General features: G+C 37.1%; 1 long non-coding RNA gene across 1 annotated transcript; it reads left to right on the forward strand.

Moving 5' to 3' along the window:
- The first annotated feature begins 14,382 nt into the window (after positions 1 to 14,382).
- On the forward strand, positions 14,383 to 21,953 carry LOC104121021 (uncharacterized). The gene is made up of 3 exons (XR_691785.4): positions 14,383 to 15,049; positions 15,133 to 15,173; positions 21,598 to 21,953. It is a non-coding gene; the product is annotated as an uncharacterized lncRNA (long non-coding RNA).
- Positions 21,954 to 22,212: the final 259 nt, after the last annotated feature.

Raw genomic sequence — 22,212 nt, forward strand, 5'->3', positions numbered from 1 at the left:
GCTTCACTCTGCGTAAATCACTTCTTCTGTCAAAACTTTTCCCTTACTCCCCAGCGCACTGTTCAACCCGAAAAGTCCGTATCGCGGCTCGCAAGCTCGCTGCGAAGAATTTCTACCATCACCAAACATATTAGCCTACATCACCACCACGGAACCTCGAGTTTTAGGCAAAATTTTATGGGGCCTTACAGAAATAGTATTGCAGCTCACCACGAAGTCTTCAATATCATACTCTGACTCAGCTCAAAGAGTACTGCAATGCCAGTCACAAAATCTGTAAAGAATTGTGTAGAAACGTAGTATGAATACACCGCAGTTGGTACCCAATAAGTAATGTGGCATGACCCAAACCGATAGGCCATGGAGAGTGCCCGAGTCCTACCTGTCGAACACCCCTAAGCATGCGTTAAAGATATCAACATGAATTAAGAGAAGATCATGGATAATATCTATCAATAAACTGCTAAATTACGTGAATAACATATGTGAGGAAAAACATGTCCAAAAGACATATATACATCTATATATGCGGAATATGGTAGGGTGAGCCGGCAAGGATACTATGGAAAACTACATATCCAAGACGGGAAGCCGACAAGGCCATATACTACCCATATGTACATAACTATCTACAGACCTCTAATAGAGTGTACAACTGTATAAAGGACGGGATTGGGCCCCGTCATACCCATATGTATACAAACACATCGTACCAAAACTCAAGCCACTCCGGATCAAATGGAGCACACCAACTCTCGCTGATCAAGGATCCTAAAGAAGGGGGACCGTCAGCTTGTCTACCTGCACCTACGGGCATGAAACGCAGCATCCCCAAGCAAAAGGGATGTCAGTACAAATAATGTACCGAGTATGTAAGGCATGAAAATCAGTCCATAAGAGACATAAATGAAACATGGAGTAAATGAATCCACCTGCAAGTCTAAATAACTTTGTGAATTCAGAAATATTTATAAAGTCATGCGTGTGCGTATAAATGTCATATCATGCATAGGTATAGGTATACATAACATCATCAAGCCTCTAAGGACATCCCATCATATCATCTCTGCCACTGTGGGCAAAATCATCAACATATACCAGATGATCGGGTGGTGGTGCGTATATAACGCCGTAACCTTTTTCCATATACCATATACATATAATATACGCGTATATAACGCCATCTGGTCATGGATCAATGTACATGTATAAATTAATAAAATACATAAGAAATACGTTAATAAGATTTCTCGGAATGTCATAAGATCAATATTCCTTTCGGATAAAATTTACCAAATACGTATTTTTCTAAGACCCATGAACAGAAAATATGATAATAATTCACATGGAGAATCAAGAACATAGGCACCTCTAATACTTCAATGAATAAAGTCATTTATGAAAGTTGTGTGTTTGCTCGTTTCATTTGTATCGTATGAATCATGCCAAAAAGAAAGAAGGGATAGCCTTAACATACTTGAGCTGATTCTCTTAACAATCCCTCTAACACATGTCTTTTGCGAAAAAAATACGTAAATACGGATCGGAGTAGGAAAAAATCCGTATGATATTGTTGATAAAGATTGTAACGTGCTCTCTTAGAATCGCAAATTCTCACGTTGCTAAGTAGTCTTGTATGAATTTTGTAGAAAACCACGTTGCTATTATGTGATAATTTTGTATGAACTGTCTTGTTAAAGCTTTATCTGTGACTTAGTAGATGTGAGCATCTTCATTTTGTGAATTAGAGAGGTTCTCTTTAATCTTTGGGTGTGGGCCCCACTTAGGATGACTTAGCCACCAAAAATCTCCTAAAGGTGCCACCTTTTACATGTATTAAGAGTCATTACTTGGGCATTTAATCAAGATCTCCTTGGCTGCCACGTTGAGGTCCATAAGGCATATCCAAAGATGCTTAATTAATTAATTAATCTCTCACTAAAAATTAATAATTGCACAATTATCCACATAATTAAGAATTATCCCAAATTACATAAAATACTACTCACTTTTAACATACCTCATACAACTTACTATCATAGTCATGTGGTATGTTGTATGGCAATAGTCCATAAATATCGGGTATTATAGTTCGAACCGTATTTTATCTCAAATTGACAACCTTTAACGAAACTCATTTTCTTTGATTCGTTTACCCTTTAACCTTCACGGCATTTACTTATTGCCTATTATAAATAGAATAAATGCTTATAACCTCAAAAATAATTTCAATCCCGAGTCTACGTCGATTAACTTACGACGAAACTTTAACTTGCGAAATGCGGGACGTAATATGTTGAGTCTAACTTCAAAAAAGTGGTGGAAATACTATAGGCATCAAGATTCTTAAAACACATAAATAATAACAAACTTGGAGTTGGAATAGTAAATATCCTCATGATCAACAAGTATCAAGATATAAGATTGTCCAAAGACATAAAGAATGCTTTTCCAATTCAACAGGTAATCATAACACTGCTCAAGTATGAAAAATTAAGGTGACATGCTTAATAACCGAAGTCGAGGATCCCAACTATATCCATATACCTAGATACAAGATTCGTGTATCCTGATACGAAATTCATGTATCACAATAACCCGATACAAAATTCATGTATCGGCCCGGTACAAAATTCAAGCACCGACCACGTTCATAGGGCCCAAAGTAATATGGGTAATCACCTGACTCCGGAGGGATGATACCAAATTCAAGTGCAAAGAGGATCTTAATAACATCCATCATAATCAAATATCTGCTCATCGTGTCCAGTGCCATAACTGTATTTAAACCGCATTACTTTGCCTCTCGTGCCACAATTTATGTCCAAATCAAGTATCGACATATAATATGTTTGCATATGCCCAGGAATTTATAGATAAAAGATGCACAAGGACTTAATAATAATCATGTGGATAAGCATGAAATTTCCAGATGACTACAGATGATTCAAGTAATTAAACATATAAAGAACAAGTTCCCATGCCTTCATAATTAATCATAAACCTAGACATGATCTCCAACATGAATAAAGGAGCGAACGTAGTCATATAAGCCAACAAATCATTAATCAAGATGATTAAAACAAGGCATAAACTATCTCAATTCTACCTCGTACATGATATAAAATTGGTAAGTGCATATACGCTCTCCACCACGTATATACACCACCTCGATACCTTAAACGCATAGCAATCAAGTCAAATCCTAGGCAGTTTCCTCTTAATAAGGTTATCCAAGAGACTTACCTCTTCCCGGGCCAGCTTTAACCACAAATCGCATAAAAGCCTAACTATAGCCCTCCAATTATGCAAATCCATGACAAACATCATCCAAGAAAGTAAAACAATGTTATAGGAAACGAATAAGTTTCTAGATTGACCGACAACTCGCTTTTGACAAGCCTAACATAATCCTTGTGAGATTACACCCAAGATAGCCTTTTAAATAGCCTAATTTGTTCTTAAAATGAGTGAGATATAATATTTTGAAGTTTTAAGGGATGTCTAAAATTTATGGACGAACTCAGGGACATATCCAGTATTTTCATAATTGTAGCATCAGAAAATTAGCAATTGCAAAATCTTCGTTTTAGCACCTGAAACTCATCCAGAACCTTCCAAACACAAACTACATATGCATTTCAATCGTAAAACATGCAACAAACCTGTTCGAGTAGTCAAAACGCCGAAAATTGGTCGTCTTGACCCGATATTGGCCATGGTCAAACTCTAAATCCTTAACTAGTCTCCCAACCAATGATCCAAAAGACATCCGATCCCCTTGGAACCCCATTCAATCATACCAACAAGTACAAATACATTAATAAAACTTATGTAAATTCTCACAACACTACAATTAACATAAAAACCAAGAATCAGAGATCAAAATCATTCTATTAAATTTCAAACCTTGAAACATCGCCAAACGCATCCCAATCACACTTAGACATTCTGGATCACAACCAAACACTGCACAGAAGTTCTAATAAACCAAATAAACCTATCAAGTGTTTCAAACCCACAATAAGAGTCCAATAACACTAAAGTCAACTCCTGGCAAACCTATGAACTCTTCAATTCTTCAAATTTTCCAACCTTGGATAAATAGAGCGAAAACCTTCTAGGAACATCAAAATTCAAATCCGAACATACGGCCAAGTCCAAAATCACCATACAAACCTATTAAAATCATGAAATCATGATTCTGAGGTTGTTTACTTAAAAGTCAAATCTTGGTCAACTCTTCAAACTTAAGGCTTCCAAGTCGAGAATTACTCTGTCAAATCAAATCCTGAACTTCTGGGAAATCAAAAACCAAAAGTACACGCAAGTCATAATACATCACGTGAAGCTACTCAAAGTCTCAAACTGCGGAAAGGAATGATAACGCTCAAAACGACCGATCGGATTGTTACAACTAATTGAATCAAAAATGCTTGTACGTCTTCAATGCATGGTTGTGTCTTCCACAGCTACTCAGCTCTAGAATTTGCACACAAAGTGCAGAAGTGTACTATCAGTACAACCGGCCCTATGTGCTCAGTATGTATCTTGACTAACCTCAATGATGTATTGACGAGGTTTTTAAGTCAAAAGATAATTACTTTTCATAACCTCTGTAGCTCAATAACATAAATATTACAGAATAATATTCTTGAAAAGACAACTTTAGAATAAAGAATATCAGCAGTAAAGGTGCAAAAATAGGATAGGGGTAATAAACAAACTCTCCCAATTAGGCAGTTCAAGCAAACACAACTCGCACTGACTCCGCACATAAAGAGACATGCACCAAATAATGTATGTGCTCAAATATTCATACATGCATGTGTCCATCATGATCCAATTACATATAAATTTCCAAATAATATGTTCGGGAGAACTTCACAAGAATCCAATACATCAATGCATGACGAGAGCTTTTCTTTTTACATCAATATGATATGATACCAACACCTCAACAAATATGAGATATCAACCCAACACAAGTATATCCATCTTGACAACCAAATAGTCAAATAATAACATAAGCACATGATAACATGTTAGATGCAATGAAAATTATCACAACCCAAATTGAAGTGTCGTGCTAGGAACCCGATGCCTTAGTCAACGGAGTACCAAAATAACATATCTGTTTTATTGTACTATCATGGGTAAATGAGCTGGAAAGGCCGTCATGAGATAATTAGGGTAAAACATAAGGGAATACTTGATATAGGATGGCCAACATGATATACAAACTTATACATGTGACATACGGGCCTATGAGGCCGACATGACCATTTGTACACTCAAAACATAGGCCGACAAGGCCATAAAAGTATCCATATGCATGACATCTATATACAAGCCTCTAAGAGTACATAAATGTCATAAAGGTTGGAACAGGCCCCCCTCCATAACAATCAATACATGTCCAATCATACTGACCAAATAGTTAATTCCGGAGCAAGTGGAGTGCACCAACAATATTTACTGAGCTGATTGCCTACTAGGAGGACTGTCAATCTGTCTATCGGGACTTGCGGGCATGAAACACAGCATCTCCGGGCAAAAGGAAAGTCAGTACGAATAATGTACCGAGTATGTAAGGAAGAAAGCATAAATAAGATAGTAATGCAAAGAGAGATAGAGAAAATACAACCTCTAACATCTGAGTGCCTTTGAGGGCAACTGACATTAAATGCATGATATATATATATATATATATATATATATATATATATATAAATATTTAAAAACACACGCCTCTGTGGGCATCATCATCCTCACCATATCGTATCCGGCCATAATAGGCTCGGTAAAAACATACCCAGCCATCATAGGGTTCGGTAGAATCGTACCCAGCCACATGAAGCTCGAAAAAACCTAACTGATCAGTGGTTGCACAATAGGCGCCATACCCGACCGACTATAGCGCGGCTTGGTAGAGTAAAATAGATACATATATATAATGCATGTTGGACTCATGGAATCATGTTCTAAACCTTTTGGAGTGACGTAAGGTCGTTGCACCTTTGATTAAAGCTATGGACATCATACCATCAATAAAAACCTCAATAGGATTCAAGCATCATGCATACATGCTTAGAGTAACTTTATAAGGAAAGAACAACATGGACAACCTTAGTTGCTAGGAGTAGATCTGTTATGAAATAACGTATCATTTACATTCATTTAACTTTAGATCATGCCAAAATAATGAAAGAAGTTCCTTAACATACCTTTGCATTCTTTTCTCCAATCGTCAACCAAGCTCATTATGATCTTCTTACGTCTACAATGAGTAAACCGACTTCTTCGTCATCATATAAGCGTCATAAACTCTCATATTTCGAAACCAATATTCTAAAAGAAAATAGACAACACCTCCCCTATTTTTACTACATTCCATAAGTTACTAATAGTCACCAAACAGCCAAAACAACAACCAGTAGCTATACGGAACACAACTAACACAATAACAGATCGAGCGGCAAGCTCGGTTCATGTCTAATAACACTATATTTTGAATACTTCCCCTCTTATTTATATTTAGTAAAATGTTGATAATAACAAAAAAATATACGCAGGTTATTACATAAATTTTCCAGCCATAAAATGCTGCAAGAACACCTCCCAAACAGTCCAATAATTAACAACATTACTAACAAGCCTTTCGATTGATATCTCACAAGCTCTAGCTTCAATGACTTAGCTGTAACTTAGATAATCTTAAATACATGTAGATTAAGACATACCTTACCTTTAAAAAGATATAAAAACTCCTATTTGAGCCTATTCCATCATGAAATATCCTTCCAACGCTGCTACAAGAACAAGGAAGCGAAACTAGCAATCAATTCGGGTTTCTCAGCACTAGAATCACTTTGGAAGACTTGAAATCACCTAGGGTTGATATGAATACCTTGGAAGAGTATTTTACAGAACATAAACAACTTTAAACAACTCCCCACATGAGCTGGAGCAACACCAAAATCAACAACCACAAGAAGAACAAGAAACTCACTACCGCCACGGAATTCCCGACAATTGATTTGTGTTATTTTCCCTTAGTTTGGGTCTTGGATTATGAGAGAACTTTGAGAGAGAGAGTTTTTAGGTGTCTAGGGTCTGAAGAGAGTGAAAAATAATGAGTTAAAACGGGCTTTTGGCGTCACATATATATCAAGATATCTCAACCGCCTAAGTGGGACCCATAGGGAGTTGCTTTTTTAGTCTCGCGAAAACGCGAATATCTCTCTACTCTGATGTCGTATCAACAAACGGTTTAATGTGTTGGAAACTAAACTTGCATATCTTAAATTTTGTAGGTGTATCATCACTTAATTCCACGTACATTTGGAGAAATGCTCAGCTACATTTGACCTAATATTCAACACATTTATGAGTGTAACTTGTGATGACCTTTGCCAACTTTTGTTCCACAACTCGCTTGAGTTCAAAACTCAACATACGACTATAATAACTCATAACATAACCTCTTTTACATGTTAAGCACCCTAGTCTCACCACAAAAGTACATGTTATAACATTCCCCAAAACATAGTTTCTTCAAGTCGTTTAGCGTCTAAGCCTTCCAACCCTCTTGGTACTTGTTATCTTAAATATTTGTAACATCAAAGGTAACATGATTAACTTGCTTTATATACTTTAAAAAATGATCTCATTTTCGAGCTTAAATCAATTGACATACGACATACCTTTATATAAGAAAATATGGGGTGTAACAAAAAGAACACGTAAAATGCATGACAAAGCATATAGAATTCACTTGCATAATCAAGAATGTCACCCTCGTACCACCACATGAAAATCATCAATAATGCCGCCCTTATTTCGCCGCATGTGCAATATCAAGAAATTCCATCCTTGTTTCACCACATGTGCATATCAAGAATAGCCACCCATATTTTGCCACATGTGCATGATAATAGTCAAAATCGCACGGCAACATATCGTGCCACAATATCATCACAATCGCACGGCAACACCCCGTGTCAACACCCAATCAAATCTCCCAGCATGCCCACATGTGCCATATTAGTAATAATTCAAGATAACAAGTTATCATCAAGAGGCATATCCTCATAATTAATCAATGAAATGCACAAGTATGTGAAAATAGTAAATTGCGGACGTGTGATCAAGATATAAGACATGACTACGACTAATAAATTTAGCAATGATTCCATTAATGCTCATCTTGGCTATTTAGGAAATAAGAATCCTAAATCATGGTCTATAGCATGCATTGATATAATTGTGTAGTCATATAAAGGATCGCACATATATCACGGAGAGCCTACGTTCAAATCATGGCACAACACAAGAATAACAAGTAAGGGTTTGTGTTCATAATATACCTATGACTACGTACGAGACAATTATAGCATCGATCTTAAGTTTAGTCAATCATACTAAAATAAGGCACCAAAAATCTTAACATAAGCTCTAGCATAGTTTATTGTACTCACGTAGTCAATTAATTGAATAACACATAGAATCAAGTAGATTGCACAACCAAACAAATCATAGAATAATCTAAAATCCACCCTGAGTATGAAGACCCATGGCAAATGTATATACGCTCGTTACCTCATATATACATCACCCCCGAAAGTAGAAAACAATATCACTATGTAGGAAATATTCCCTCAACCATAGCTAGGCAACACACTTAACTCATTCAGGCTAGTCTAAAGCTAGAAAATCATAGTTCCTTGAGAAATCACATCTAACCGGCTCAAATATGGCCAAACAACAATCAAGGAAGTCAACCAATTCCATAGGGAGTAGTCCCAATCAGTAAAGTTTTGATTTTTGATGAATTCCCAAAAAGGTCAACAAAAGTCAACACGGGCCCATGTGCCCGAAATTCGAGACCAATACCAAATCTCAATGACCCCTAACCTGCTGAGTCCAAATATCTGACTACCTTCCAAATTTGAGTTCAAATTCCCAAAGTACACACTCTTAAAATGTAGGAAAAAACCCCAAATTTCCTTTCAAAATTCCATGTTTTAGGTGTAGAAATCCTTGGGTAATCAATATATCAAACCAAAATGAAATCCAAATTAAAATCACTTACTGTAAGGCACCTTAATTTTGCCAACGAATTTAAGGTTTCGTAGTGTTGAGGTAGGCTTACATGTTTGAGGGTTGTATATATTTTTGAAGAATGCACTGAGGAGTTGATGGATAGTTTTGGCAGAATAAGGCAATTCTACGGTCTGTTTTGCGACAGAGAGTTGAGCAGAGAGTTGTTGAATTTGAAAGTTGTTTTGCGCCCATTCTGCGGTCACATAATTCATTATGCGGCCGCATAAGTGGTCTGCAGACTGCACAATGGTCATAGACTTGTCCAGTGTGGCCCAATTTTTTGAGGACCATTTTGCGGTCCAATTTGCCGATCGCAAACCTGTTCTGCGGTCAATTATACGACCGCATACCTGATTTCGGAGGGTCTATTTTTTGATTTTTATAACCCGACCCCATCTTAATAAATAGACTTTGGGGCTTATTTTGGGGCGATTATCTGATGACTTTAGAGAGAGGTGAGAGCATTTTAGAGAGAGAAGTAGGAAAGCTAGCATTCTAATCATTCAATCTTGCACCAATCTTCAAGAATTAAGAATCCAATCACTAGACCATCATCTACCCGGGTAAGACCTTGTCCTAAAACCTTCATGCAATTGTTATAGTTTTAATTAGGTTATGGAGTTGGAATTAGGCCATGCATGTATCAATAGCTTGTAGTAAGTGCGGTTAATGAACTAGTTTGGGTGGTTTCTTATTGAAATTGGTTTCTTGTAGTAAGTGCGGTTTATAGTCTATTTTGCATACTAGGTGTTTGACAAAATTTCTAAGAGAGTTACATCATGTGAATCCTTATAATTATTATTTGATTTTATCTACCTTCTTATAGATTGTTATGGTTAGAAGTATTGGGACGTTGTAGTAACTTAAGGAAATCTTAAGGTATGTTGGCTAAACTACTCTCTTAGAATTGAATTTCATGATGTTCTCTTAAGTTTAAAGTATGGTTGGCTAAATTTGCTAATTGCTATATTCCAGGTTATCCTTTATAAACTTGACTATTCTGAAGGTTATCCTTTATAAAATTGACTATTCTGAATGAGCCTTATGTCGAAAGATATATGTTCAAAGTATGGGTTGTGTATTAAAATGTTATGGATTTGAGTCTTGTTTTAAATAAAAGTTATGCTTATGGCTAATGGTGCCACTGAAATAAGATGATGTGAGAAAGATTATGAAATGGGATTTGATATAATTGTTCCAAAATTATTTCAAGAAAAAAATTTGCTTAAAAGCTTATGTACTCAAGTCATGCCCATACGTGGCTATTTTAAATAATGATATGCTTTGTAAGTATTTTCCATGTGTTTTGTGTTCTTACATATTTGTGAGTGGAAATTGTGTATTTCCCTCTTTAGGAAAAAGTATTTCAAGAATAAATTGTGTGCTATTTGTTTGTGATTTTAACTTGCGCTTCAATTGCCAATCATTTTACTCCATTTCTTGGAAAGAAACCTATTGTGCTTAAATTCTTCATTTTCAATGAACCTAAAGTTGTGATTTCCGGGATATTATATATGTTGATATTTTTGATGATGAACCATGGAAGGAAAGATATGAAAGTGTGAAAATTGAAATACGGCCACCGTGCCTTGAATAAAGAATCTTGTGAATGGCCAAAAGAGCCAAGGAAATATTGTTGTTGTGATTGATTAAAAATACTAGTGGAGATTTATACAATGTGAAAGATGATGAGGTAAATATATTTTTTGCTTTTGTTTCCCTTGTGTGCAAACCAAAAATATTTTTGAGAGTATCATTATTAGATTGAGGAATGGTGGGTCATAAGGCCCATAACCGAAACTACATGTATCGGTGTAGGAGTGGATTACGATTATTCCCCTTATTTGGGATGATATTATTCCCCTTGATTTGAATGAGATTGAAAATAGCTGTGATTTGGAAAGGTCAACCCATACGACATATGTGGGGAGACGGCCTAGCTGATCGGGTGGAGATTGGACGCCATGTTGCACACATGGTGGCACTACTCTTGGTAACACCTTTCTTTTTCACTACATGTCAAACCACATTGTTCGTGGGGAGATGGCCTAGCCGATTGGGTATGATCGGACACTGTGCTAAAAACACGATGGTATATAGGTACTAATGATCTCCCGACCAAAAATTATATATTATTTTTGTATTTTAAAAATTCTTATGTTTTAACTAGGCATTTGGATATTGTTGATTATGACTTGCTGCTTCTCTGATTTCCCTTTCTTATATTGACATTCTATTTTGAAAGAGGACAGTTAGATTTGCATACTAGTACTATTCCATATGTACTAACGTCCTTTTTGCCGGGGACGCTGCATCTTCAATGGATGCAGGTGGTTCATCAGTGAGCAACTTTGGTCCTCGTTAGCAGCTACTCCCTATTCAACAGGATTTGGTGAGCCCTACTCTATTCCGGGCCTGATACCATTTGATGTTGTACTTTGTGTTTTGAGGTATAGCTCGGGCCTAGATGCCGGCATTTCTATATTACTCTTCTGTTATACTTAGAGGCTCGGGTAGGCAGGTTGTGGGTGGTGTTTGATGTGGGGAATTGAACTAGAAATGTTGGTATTTGGCAAATATGTTTTTCATTCTATCTATAAACTTGTAATATTTTGAAAATTGTTAATGAAACTGCTATTGGAAATGATATGGGAGTTGTTAATAAAGTCTTTTCAGTGTTTGATTAATAGAGTACATCTCTTCTTTATTCATGGATGAGTTTGGGAAGAAGAAAATCTAACAGGCTTGCTCGGCCGGGTTATCTCGGCTGAGCACCAGTCGCACTCCCCGAGGTCGAGGCGCGACACTTACCTACAAGGTAATAGTGAAATTGCTCTTCAAAATCTCCTATTCTCCAAGTCTAAGGATCAAAATATGAAGCAACGGGTTAAACTCCAAAATTAAATCTTAAATAAGTCATCTCAGTGGTACCCTTTCCGAACCGAGAAAAAGCCTCGCGTTTGGGAAGCAAAAAGCTGCCTCATACAAAAATCCTCATTTGCGAATGTGAAACCTAGATTGCAAACACGATGACCAGCACGCCCAACACATCATGAACATGTACGTGCCCGAAAATGCAACACATATGGCTCCCACCTCCTAATCGTCCTATACGAATGTGGTCCAACACACGCAAACGGGAAGACCTTCATGCACACACCCTTTACGAATGCGATCCTTTATCACGAACGAAATTCACAAAGCCCTCCAGCTCACCTACATCTCCGCGAACGCAATACAAGGCTCGCAATCGTGATGCGTTACTTGACACCAGCTGACTAGCAATCCAAATATTATCCAAAATGGTCTGAAATCATCCTGAAAGTCACTCGATCCCTTTGGGACCCTAACCAATCATGCCAGTAAATCCATATAGATTATCCAAACTTCTCAAAAAGCTTGAAGCATCATAAATTACATCAAAATGGCGAATCGAAGATCAAATCCATTCGTAAATTTTCAAACATTCAAACTTTACTGAAACCGTCTGAGTCACACTTAGACATTACGAATCAAAACTAAATTTTACACCCAAGTCCCAAATATAAAAACAAACCTATACAATGTCTAAAAACCACGATAGAAGTCTAGAGACACCGAAGTCAATTCCCGGTCAAAACTATAAACTCTCAAATTCTTCAAATTGTCAATTTTTCGAAAAGTAGAGCTGAAAACTTCGAGGGACATCCAAATTCAAATTCGAGCATACACCAAAGTACAAATTACCATATGTATCTATTAAAGCCATTAAATCTTGATTATGAGGTTATTTACTCAAAAGTCAAATCTTGGTCAACTATTTCGGTTGAATGCTTTCAAAGTGTGAATCATTGTATCAAATCAACCCTGAACGCAAGTAATAATACATCACATGAAGCTTCTCAAATCACACAATGTAATGCCAAAATACAAAATGTTCAGTCGGGTCGTTACATCTTTTCATGTGTTCGATGATTCCATGAATGTTATATTTTGTACTTCCCTGATAAGATAAGTTTCATAAGATTATTAGTAGTCTTTTGCTTTACCCATAAAGTGTATATTAGCCATATCGACACGTTTAGAAACACTTTTGTAACTCGACGAATGCTAGCTAGAGTTGACATGAGAACTGTATGTGCTTTGTATTTGTTGTATGTTATAATAGACATTATGAATAGGTCCAGTGGACTGGTAGTTACAAGTGTGCTAGCCTGGAAGATACTGGTTTAATAACCTGGTAGGTATGGACTCAATAGTCCAGGAGATATCGGCTTGATGTTTGAGAAAGTATAGATTCACTAATCCGGTAGCTAGCACATACGTACGATATCGTTTTGTGATATATCATTTAGATGATGTGTTTGTTACTAGTGCGGTTCCCAGTCATAGGATGTGGGAGTTTTTCCACAGCCAGAGGAGTATGGGTGATGTGGGTTCAGCTATAGCATTATCATCATCAGCGGCACCTCCTCCTGGCCTCCGGGATAGAAGAAGGAATTGGGTATCGAGCAAGAGTGGTGACCAGGATCATATGTATGGCTTAGAGGACCAACAGGGTCATAATCCACCGTACGATGATGATATGGGCAAGTTATCAAATATTTTCTCATTGTAGTATAGCATGATGATATCCCTATTGTTGGTTGTTGTTATAGTTTCGAGATTATGTTATTATCTTGAAGAGTTAAGTTATGGAAGATCATTTGGGATTAGAGAGATATATGTAGGATGAATCATAAATGATAGTTTAACACCGTTTATGACTCGAGGAAGTCGAGCCAATATAGTTATATTATGTTCAATTGAGAGTAAGAATAAGTAAGTTGAGCGACCTAGAAGTGTACGGTTCCCGTATAGATCTCTACCAGTCACATATTTGCTACTGTTCCCCTAACCACTGATGTCATATATGTAAGATAAACTAGAGCTAAGCATTTTCGTATTCGTAAATTTAGTCTTCCTCAAAATTGTAGCCTGGCATTTAAGGATAAATATTTAAGGGGTAGGAGGATGTTATATCCTGCATTTTTTATACGTTAAGCTGCATCACGAGTTAGTCATCATAAGCTCGGAGAGCTACACTATTCCTATGTTTATAACCCGCTGACATCCCGGCAAAGAGAGTCATTTTTTGTGTTACATCTTGGAATTCGAGAGAGGGCTTTCCTCTTATCTCTCAAATTATAGGCATTGAAGGGATTGAGATAAAGTAAGAAAACTATTGCACACGCCCCCCCATTCGCCCTTTAGTAATATAATAGAAGGTAAGGCAAAAGCAAGAGTGAAACTATGAGCTAAAAGCAGGTGTGCCTCTCTTAGAAGAGAATATGATACCATCTGCAAAATAAGTGATTATGGTTATGTTTAGTATGTTTAAGAAGGATTAGAGGTCAAGTTAATCAAAGCGAGTGAATTTCCAACTTATGGAGTGACTTGTGGACTGTATATTGGAGGAATGGGCCAATATTATAACCCATACTTTTGGGGTAAGAATAGGTGTGCTTAACATGCTAAGAATGTCGTTTTATGAGCTATTTGAATTTCATAATACTCTTATATTATGTTTTGATGTCAAGCAAGTTGTAAAACAAAAGCCGGCAACAGTTATCGCAAGTTATGTTCATAAGTTTACTGAAATTTGGGCCTGATGTCAATGAGATTTTCTCCCAATATACTCTGAGTTGCAGGGTGATCCACACACAAAATTGAATTTCTTTGATTTTAGTTTCGAATGCCGCAAACAATTCATCGATAAAACATTGGAGTAAAATGAGATGCCCGTTTTACTACAAATGTGCGTAGCGCCCAATTATTGTGGAACATGTGGCACCCAATGTTAAGTCGGCCAAAGCTTGTTGTTTTCCAGCTAAAACTTCAAGATTTCACTATCGGTTTTCGTTGAAGACCTCATCGTAAATAATTTTCTCCATTTTCTCTCCTCCTCTCACTCTCCAAGGTCAAAGTAAGTGATCCAAATATTTTACTAGTAAAATGCTTCCTCAAGAACATGAATCTTACACTCAGTCCATCTTGGTTTTCTTTCAGAAACGTTCAAGTGATGAATTATCAGGGAAAAAGAAACCGAGGTAATAAGATTCTTCTAACATATATATATGGATTCAAATAAGTATTGTAAGGTGTTTTTCGATAAGAACTCACGGGACGGTGATCGGAAGCCGTGAGTCCAAGCTTTGTGATTCATATGTGATATGGAAGGGGAAATTTTGTATGTTGTGGTTTGTGGATTGTTTTTGTAACCTCATAAGGAGGTTTTTGTGTCTTTTTAAGTTAGAAAGAACGAAGGGTGTGGTGAAACACCATTATGAAAGGGCCTTAAAACCATACGCCCACCAAATGTTCGACGAATTGTCTTAATGTCTTTAATAGTGTTTGGTTGCTAACATGAGGTTTCTTTTATTGTGAATATTATACATCAAAATTTTAAAGGAGAGACTTGATCGTCGTAGTATTACAACTATTAGGAATGAGGTATGTTAAGTCTATTCCTTTGTTTCTTTAGCATGAATTCCAAACAACTTTCCTTCCAAGTGTGCTTCCAAGAAGTAGAACCTCATAGATGCTTTATTTGCGTGTCCGATGATTCCATGAACATTCTGTTTGGTACTGCCTCGATAAGATGAGTTTTTTATGATTATTGTTAACCTTTTTATTATCCTAAAAAGTGTATATAAGTCATATCGACACACTCAGAAAGTCTTTCGTAACTCGACGAATGTTCGCTAGAGTGGACATGAGAACTTTATGTGCTTTGTATTTGTTGTATGTTATGATAGACATTGCGAACATGTCCAATGCCTGATAGTTACATGTGTGCTAGACTAGAAGATACATGTTTGATAACCTGGTAGTTACCGACTCGCTAGACCGGGAGATATTGGCTTGATAGTCGAGAAAGTACAGATTCACTTATCTAGTATCTAGCAAATATGTACGATATCCTATTGTGAAATAGCAAAATAGTTGTTATGTGATTAATCAACATGCACACTATTGATTTAGATTATTTGTTGGTTTGGGTATTACTCCCAAGGGCCCAACATAACGAGATTATGGACTGCGAGACATATCCAGGTTGGTAAGAATATAGTATATGCCTTGCAGGTTGCCTTGTAACTTGAGATGTAAGTTCAGTTGTTTCCTTCAACATTCCTTCATTTGTGTGTTCTACTTACATTTGCGTATCATGTTTCCTTATTTATTTAGTACATTCTTTTGTACTGATATCCCTTTGCTAGGGATGCTGTATTTTATGCTACAGTTTTAGATGATAGATGAACCTCGGAGTAACAAATTTCAAAGTTCAGCAATTGATCATTAAGACACCATATCAACCGGATTGCATCCGAGTCTATACATATTTTGTTTTGTTTATGTATAAAGACTTTACGGGTAGGCCGAGGCCCAGTACCAACCACGTTACTTTTGTCTGATACTCTTAGAGGCTTTTGCAGATACAGATATACATGCGGTCAGTTATACTATTTTATATGGTGGATTTATAGGCCCGTGTAGATGAGCTTTTTGAAGTTATTTATATATCAATGTAATGATACTCATGGTGGACTTGTCGTCCCTTATATGCATACCATGGATTGGTTATGGGTTGATGTCATATGTTACGACCTTGTCCGCCTAGTTATTTATGGAAACAATATGGTACGTGATTTACAGGTTATATGTTCAATCATGTTAGGCACCAGGTGCCAGTCGCATCTCCCTAGGTTTCGGGCGTGAAATGGGACAAAAATTAGTTAAGATTAGTTTTCCAGGGAGATCCGCATTCGAAAGAAGAAAAATGTAAGGCCTCAGAAACTTTCGCTAAGGAATTTAAGGTTCCGTGGTGCCAAGGTAGGCTAATTTATTATATTTTTGGACTGTTTAGGTTGAACAGTATGTTGGGGAGTTGAATCATTTCGACCTCGCAAAGCCAGGTCTATAGCACGCTAGACCGTGTTATACACCCCGCGGAGCCAGGGCTGTAGCACGCTAGAAAATGATATAGAGCTCACGGCGCAAGGTCTGTAGCGCGCTAGACCATGCTATAGAGCTCGCAGAGCAAGGTCTGTAGCACGCTAGACCGTGCTATAGAGCTTACAAAGCCTGGTCTGTCGCCCGGTTCGTATTTTGGAGGGTCCATTTTTCTATCCTTATAACCAAACCCTATCTCGATAAATAGACATAAGGAACCATTTTTTTAAGGAAATATCTGATATTTTTAGGGAGAGGAAGTGCCCTAGAGTGAGAGGAGAATTCCCTAAGCTAGTTGTTCATCAAAATCTTGCTCAAGCCTTGAAAATCAACAAGAAACCTCACAAGTTCTTCATCTAAGAGGTAAGGTTCCATACCCTAGTTTTCAATTTTTAATTTGGGTAGAAGATGGTTGATTGAGAGTATGATTCTTGGGTGTAAGATTTTTATTTATACATGCTTGTACCAACAAGGTTTGTCAGAAGATTTTTGAGCTCAAATAAGTAAATACTGGGTTGTGGAATGAAGGAAATCTTGTAGAAGAACCTTGTAGTCAAATTTGCACACCTAGTTTTTGATAAAATGCTCAAATGAGCTGAAACCATTTATATTTTCCTAATTTGTGTTCAATTTTGTTATTTCTCAAAATAGATTGGGATTGCTAGGATTTTTAGAACACTGTAGTAATTTAAGGAAAGCTCAAAGCAAGGTATGTTGGCTAAACTTCTCTCCTAGAATTGAATCACATGATGTTCTTGTATTTGAGATTGGATGTTTCGCAGCCTAGTCGGGTCATCACTTGTGTTGTGTCACACTCATCATTGTTGGATCGTATCAAGGCTTACTAGTTTGATGATCCTCACTTGTTGGTGTTAAGAGACACGGTGTAGCGGGGTAGTTCCAAGGAAGTTGTGATTGGGGATGACGGTGTTATGCGGCTTTAGGCCTTAAACATGCCTCATGAGGGTCATACAAATGATGGGACTTTGGTAGAATACAAAGAAGCAACTGATGACTGTGGTGTGGATATGCAGATCCAAAAAACTGGAGAAAAAGATGTGTAGAGGAGTTTGAAGGTTGCTCAAGTTCTAGGTGATGCCGGGAGACAGTATAGGGGTGTAGGTGTTGCGCAAGTCAAGAAAAATGCAATTAGAGATGATAAGTGATTGAAGGATATCCCAGCCTCCACTGTTTTTGCGAGGATGTATAAAGCTACTGCTGGTGCTTTAACAACTGCTGCTGATCAAGCTGTTACATCAACCAAGCGTGATGTGGTACAACAGATCGCTGGGGAATCTGGTATTCAAATTGGTAATGATCGAGGAATTATGCATGAACAACCAAGTGCTGAATTTGCAGGTTCTAAATCTACATCAGTGCAACAAAATTCTCAGTTTTCTGAGGGGGGAAAAGCTGGCTGCTAATGATCCTTATTTTCAAGCTAGGATTACAGCTGTGAAATCTGCCTTACTATAAGGCCCCGTTAAAAATTTCCTAATGATTTAAGATTTTAAAGTGCGCCAACGGTATTTGGGAATAACGTGTTCGAGTATTAAAGGAGACCCATGGGATATAACCACATTATTTTGAAATGAAAAATATATGTTTAAGGTGTGTTGAAACATACTACGGAATTTTGTGAATGGCAAGAATTCATGTGGAACAAGTTGGATACCTTAAGTGGAAAGGATGTCTCAATTCGTACAAGATACTACTTCAAACGCATGCTGCTACCAAACTATAACGACTTAGGAGGTGATATACCTATCAAATTACAGCCCTTTGAGTCTAGTTTCTAACGCTTCAAAACGTTTGTCATTTGGACGCTCCTACAAGAACTTCTATTCAAATTTCGAAAGGCTGGAAGAATGTGACGGTGCTATAACCCTCGCGAATCCAGGTCTGTAGCGTGCTAGACCATGCTATAACCCTCGCGAAGCCAGGTCTGTAGCGCGCTAGACCGTGATATATCCTTCGCGAAGCATGTGTCTGTAGCTCGCGGCAGAGCTCCCGGAGCCTGGTCTGTAGCTCGCTATAGACCGTGCCAAACCTGGTCTGTAGCCCGATCCAGATTTTTGAGGGTCCATTTTTGTAATTTAATATCCCGACCCTAGTTCCTATAAAACGATCTTAGCGCTATTTTGGAGGGATAATCTGATATTTTTAGTGAGGGGAAAGTCCCCTAGAGTGAGAGGAGGAATTCCTAAGCCCTTGTTCATCAAATCTTGCTCAAGCCTTGAAATCCAACAAGAAATCTCTCAAGTTCTTCATCTAAGGGGTAAGGTTCCATACCCTAGTTTTCAATTTCGAATTTTGGTAGAAGATGGTTGATTAAGAGTATGATTCTTGGGTGTAAGAGTATTATTTATACATGCATGTACCAATAAGGTTTCTGGGAAGATTGTTGAGCCTAAATGGGTAAGGATTGGGTTGTTAAGTGAAAGAAATCTTGTGGAAGAAACTTGTAACCAATTTGCACATCTAGTGTTTGATAAAATGCTCAAATGAGATGAAACCACGAATATCTTCCTAATTATGGTTTACTTTTATTATGTTTCCAAATAGATTGAAGTTGCTAGAATTTCCAGAACGTCGTAGTAATGTAAGGAAAGCTCAAGAAAAGGTATCTTGGCTAAACTTCTCTCTTAGAATTGAATCCCACAGTGTTCATAAAATTTATGTAAGTCCCGAGTTGTTCATTATAAAAAATTGGCTATTACAAATAAGTTAGTGTTGAAAGATATATGTTCAATATGAATTCCGAATAAGCAAAATGCCGAGAATTATGTTTTCAAAACATGTTCCGAATGTTCCTATCACATTATGTTATCTTTTAGGAATGTGTTTAAGAATGATATGTGTATTGAAATGATATGTCTTTGAGTCGTGTTTCAAATGAAGGTTATGATGCCAAATTGTGTGAGAAAGTCTCAATATGCTTAAGACTCTTAATTGCTCATATGTGTACCTAAAGTCTTGATCGGAAATGTCTTATGGTTAATAATCTATAAAGATGATTGTAAGTGAAATAAGTGACTTGGGGATATAAAGTGTGGCCAACGCGCCAACAGTGAAAATTATACTTGTGGCCAGTGGTGCCAATGAAATTAAATGATGTGAGAAAGGTTATGAAATGATCCTTGATTTAACTATTCTAAAATTGACTTTGAAAATAGAATTTGCCTAAAAGCTTATGAACTCAAGTGATGCCCATGTGTGGCTGTTTTAGCTAATGTTGTGCTTTGTGAGTATTTTCAATGTGTTTTGCGTTCTTATATATTCGTGAGTTGAAATTGTGTATTGCCTTTTTTGGGGAAAAGTTTTTCAAGAATAAATTATGTTTTACTTGTTTATGATTTTAACTTGCGCTTCAATTGCCAATAATTTTACACCATTTCTTGGAAAGAAATACATTGTGTTTAAAGCCTTCATTTCTAATGAACTTAAAGTTATGATTTTCGGAATAGTATATATGTTGATATTTATGATGATGATACATGAGAGGGAATAAATGAAAGCGTGGAATATACAATACGGCCACCGTGCCTTGAATAAAGAATATTGTGAACGGCCAAAAGAGCCAAGGAAATATTGTTGTTGTTATGGTTGAAAATACTAGTGGAGATTCATACAATGTGAAAGATGATAAGGTAAATACATTTGTGCCTGTGTTATTTTTGTGAATTATTCCCCTTATTTGGGATGATGTTGATGTGATAAAATTATTCCCCTTAATTTGGATGAGATTGATTGATAGAAAAGGGTGCTGTCGATCCACACGGCATTGTGGTGAGACATCCTAGCCGATCGGGTTGTGATCGGCACCATGTCGCACACATGGTGGTAATTGTGCTGAAAATTATGATTGAAATTGTGATTTTGGTTGATTTCTTCAAATAAGATAGCCTAGCCGATCGGGTCGTGATCGGAATCCGTGCTAGATTCACGGTGGTATATTTGCACATAGATTGTGATAGTGCCGAAAATTGTAATTTAAAATTTTGATTGTGGTTGATGTCTCTAATGAGATGGCCTAGCTGATCAGGTCGTGATCGGACTCCGTTCTAAAAGTACGGTAGTATTGGTATTGAGAGTGATTGTGGTTGATGTCTCTAATGAGATGGCCTAGCTGATCGGGTCGTGATCGGACTCCGTGCTAAAAGTACGATGGCATTGGAATGGTGAATATTGGTATTGTGAATATTGGTATTGTGAATATTGGTATTGTGAATGGTGATATTGTGAATAGTGGTATATTTGTGATAAAGATCTCCAAACCAAAAATAATATTATCATCATATTTTGATTATCACTTTACAGTGTTATCTTCGTATTTTGGAAATTATTATATTTTAACTTTGCATTTGAATATCAGTGATTGTTGATTGTTGTTTCTATGGGTTTCCCTTTCATACATTGGCATTCTTTTTTGAAAGAAGATAGTTAGCTTTACATACCAGTACTATTCCATATGTACTAACGTCCCTTCTGCGGGGGGCGCTGCATCTTCAATGGATGCAGGTGATTCAGCAGCGGGCAGCTTTGGTCCTCGTTAGCAGTTACTCCCTATTCGGCAGGTTTTGGTGAGCCCTACTCTATTCCTGGCTCGATGTCACTTGATGTTACACTTTGTGTCTTGAGGTATAGCCGGGGCCTTGTTGCTGACACTTCCATACTATTCTTTTGTCTTACTTAGAGGCTCCGTGGACAGGTTGTGGGTGGTATATGATGTTGGGAATTGAACTAGAAATGTTGCTATTTGGCAAACATGTTTTTCATTATATCTATAAACTTGTAATATTTTGGATATTATGAATGAAGCTACTAATGGAAATGAAATGGGAGTTATTAATGAAATATTTCCAGTGTTTGATTAATGGAGTGTATCTCCTCTTTATTCATGGATAAGTTTGGGTAGAAATAAATCTAACAGGCTTGCCCGGCCGGGTTCACTCGGTTGAGCGCCAATCGCGCTCCCCGAGTTTGGGGCGTGACACTTACAACCTTACACTAATATGGAAAATAGTGGTAATCATGCTAAAGAGCAAATTTAAACTGGAGGAAAAGAGCAAATACATGGGATTGGATATTAAAAATTAGGCAAAACCAGTGAAACACCTTCAAAAGCAGGAGCAC

Source organism: Nicotiana tomentosiformis, chromosome 7 (genome assembly GCF_000390325.3).
Source record: "Nicotiana tomentosiformis chromosome 7, ASM39032v3, whole genome shotgun sequence".
In the NCBI taxonomy this organism is placed as follows: Eukaryota; Viridiplantae; Streptophyta; class Magnoliopsida; order Solanales; family Solanaceae; genus Nicotiana; species Nicotiana tomentosiformis.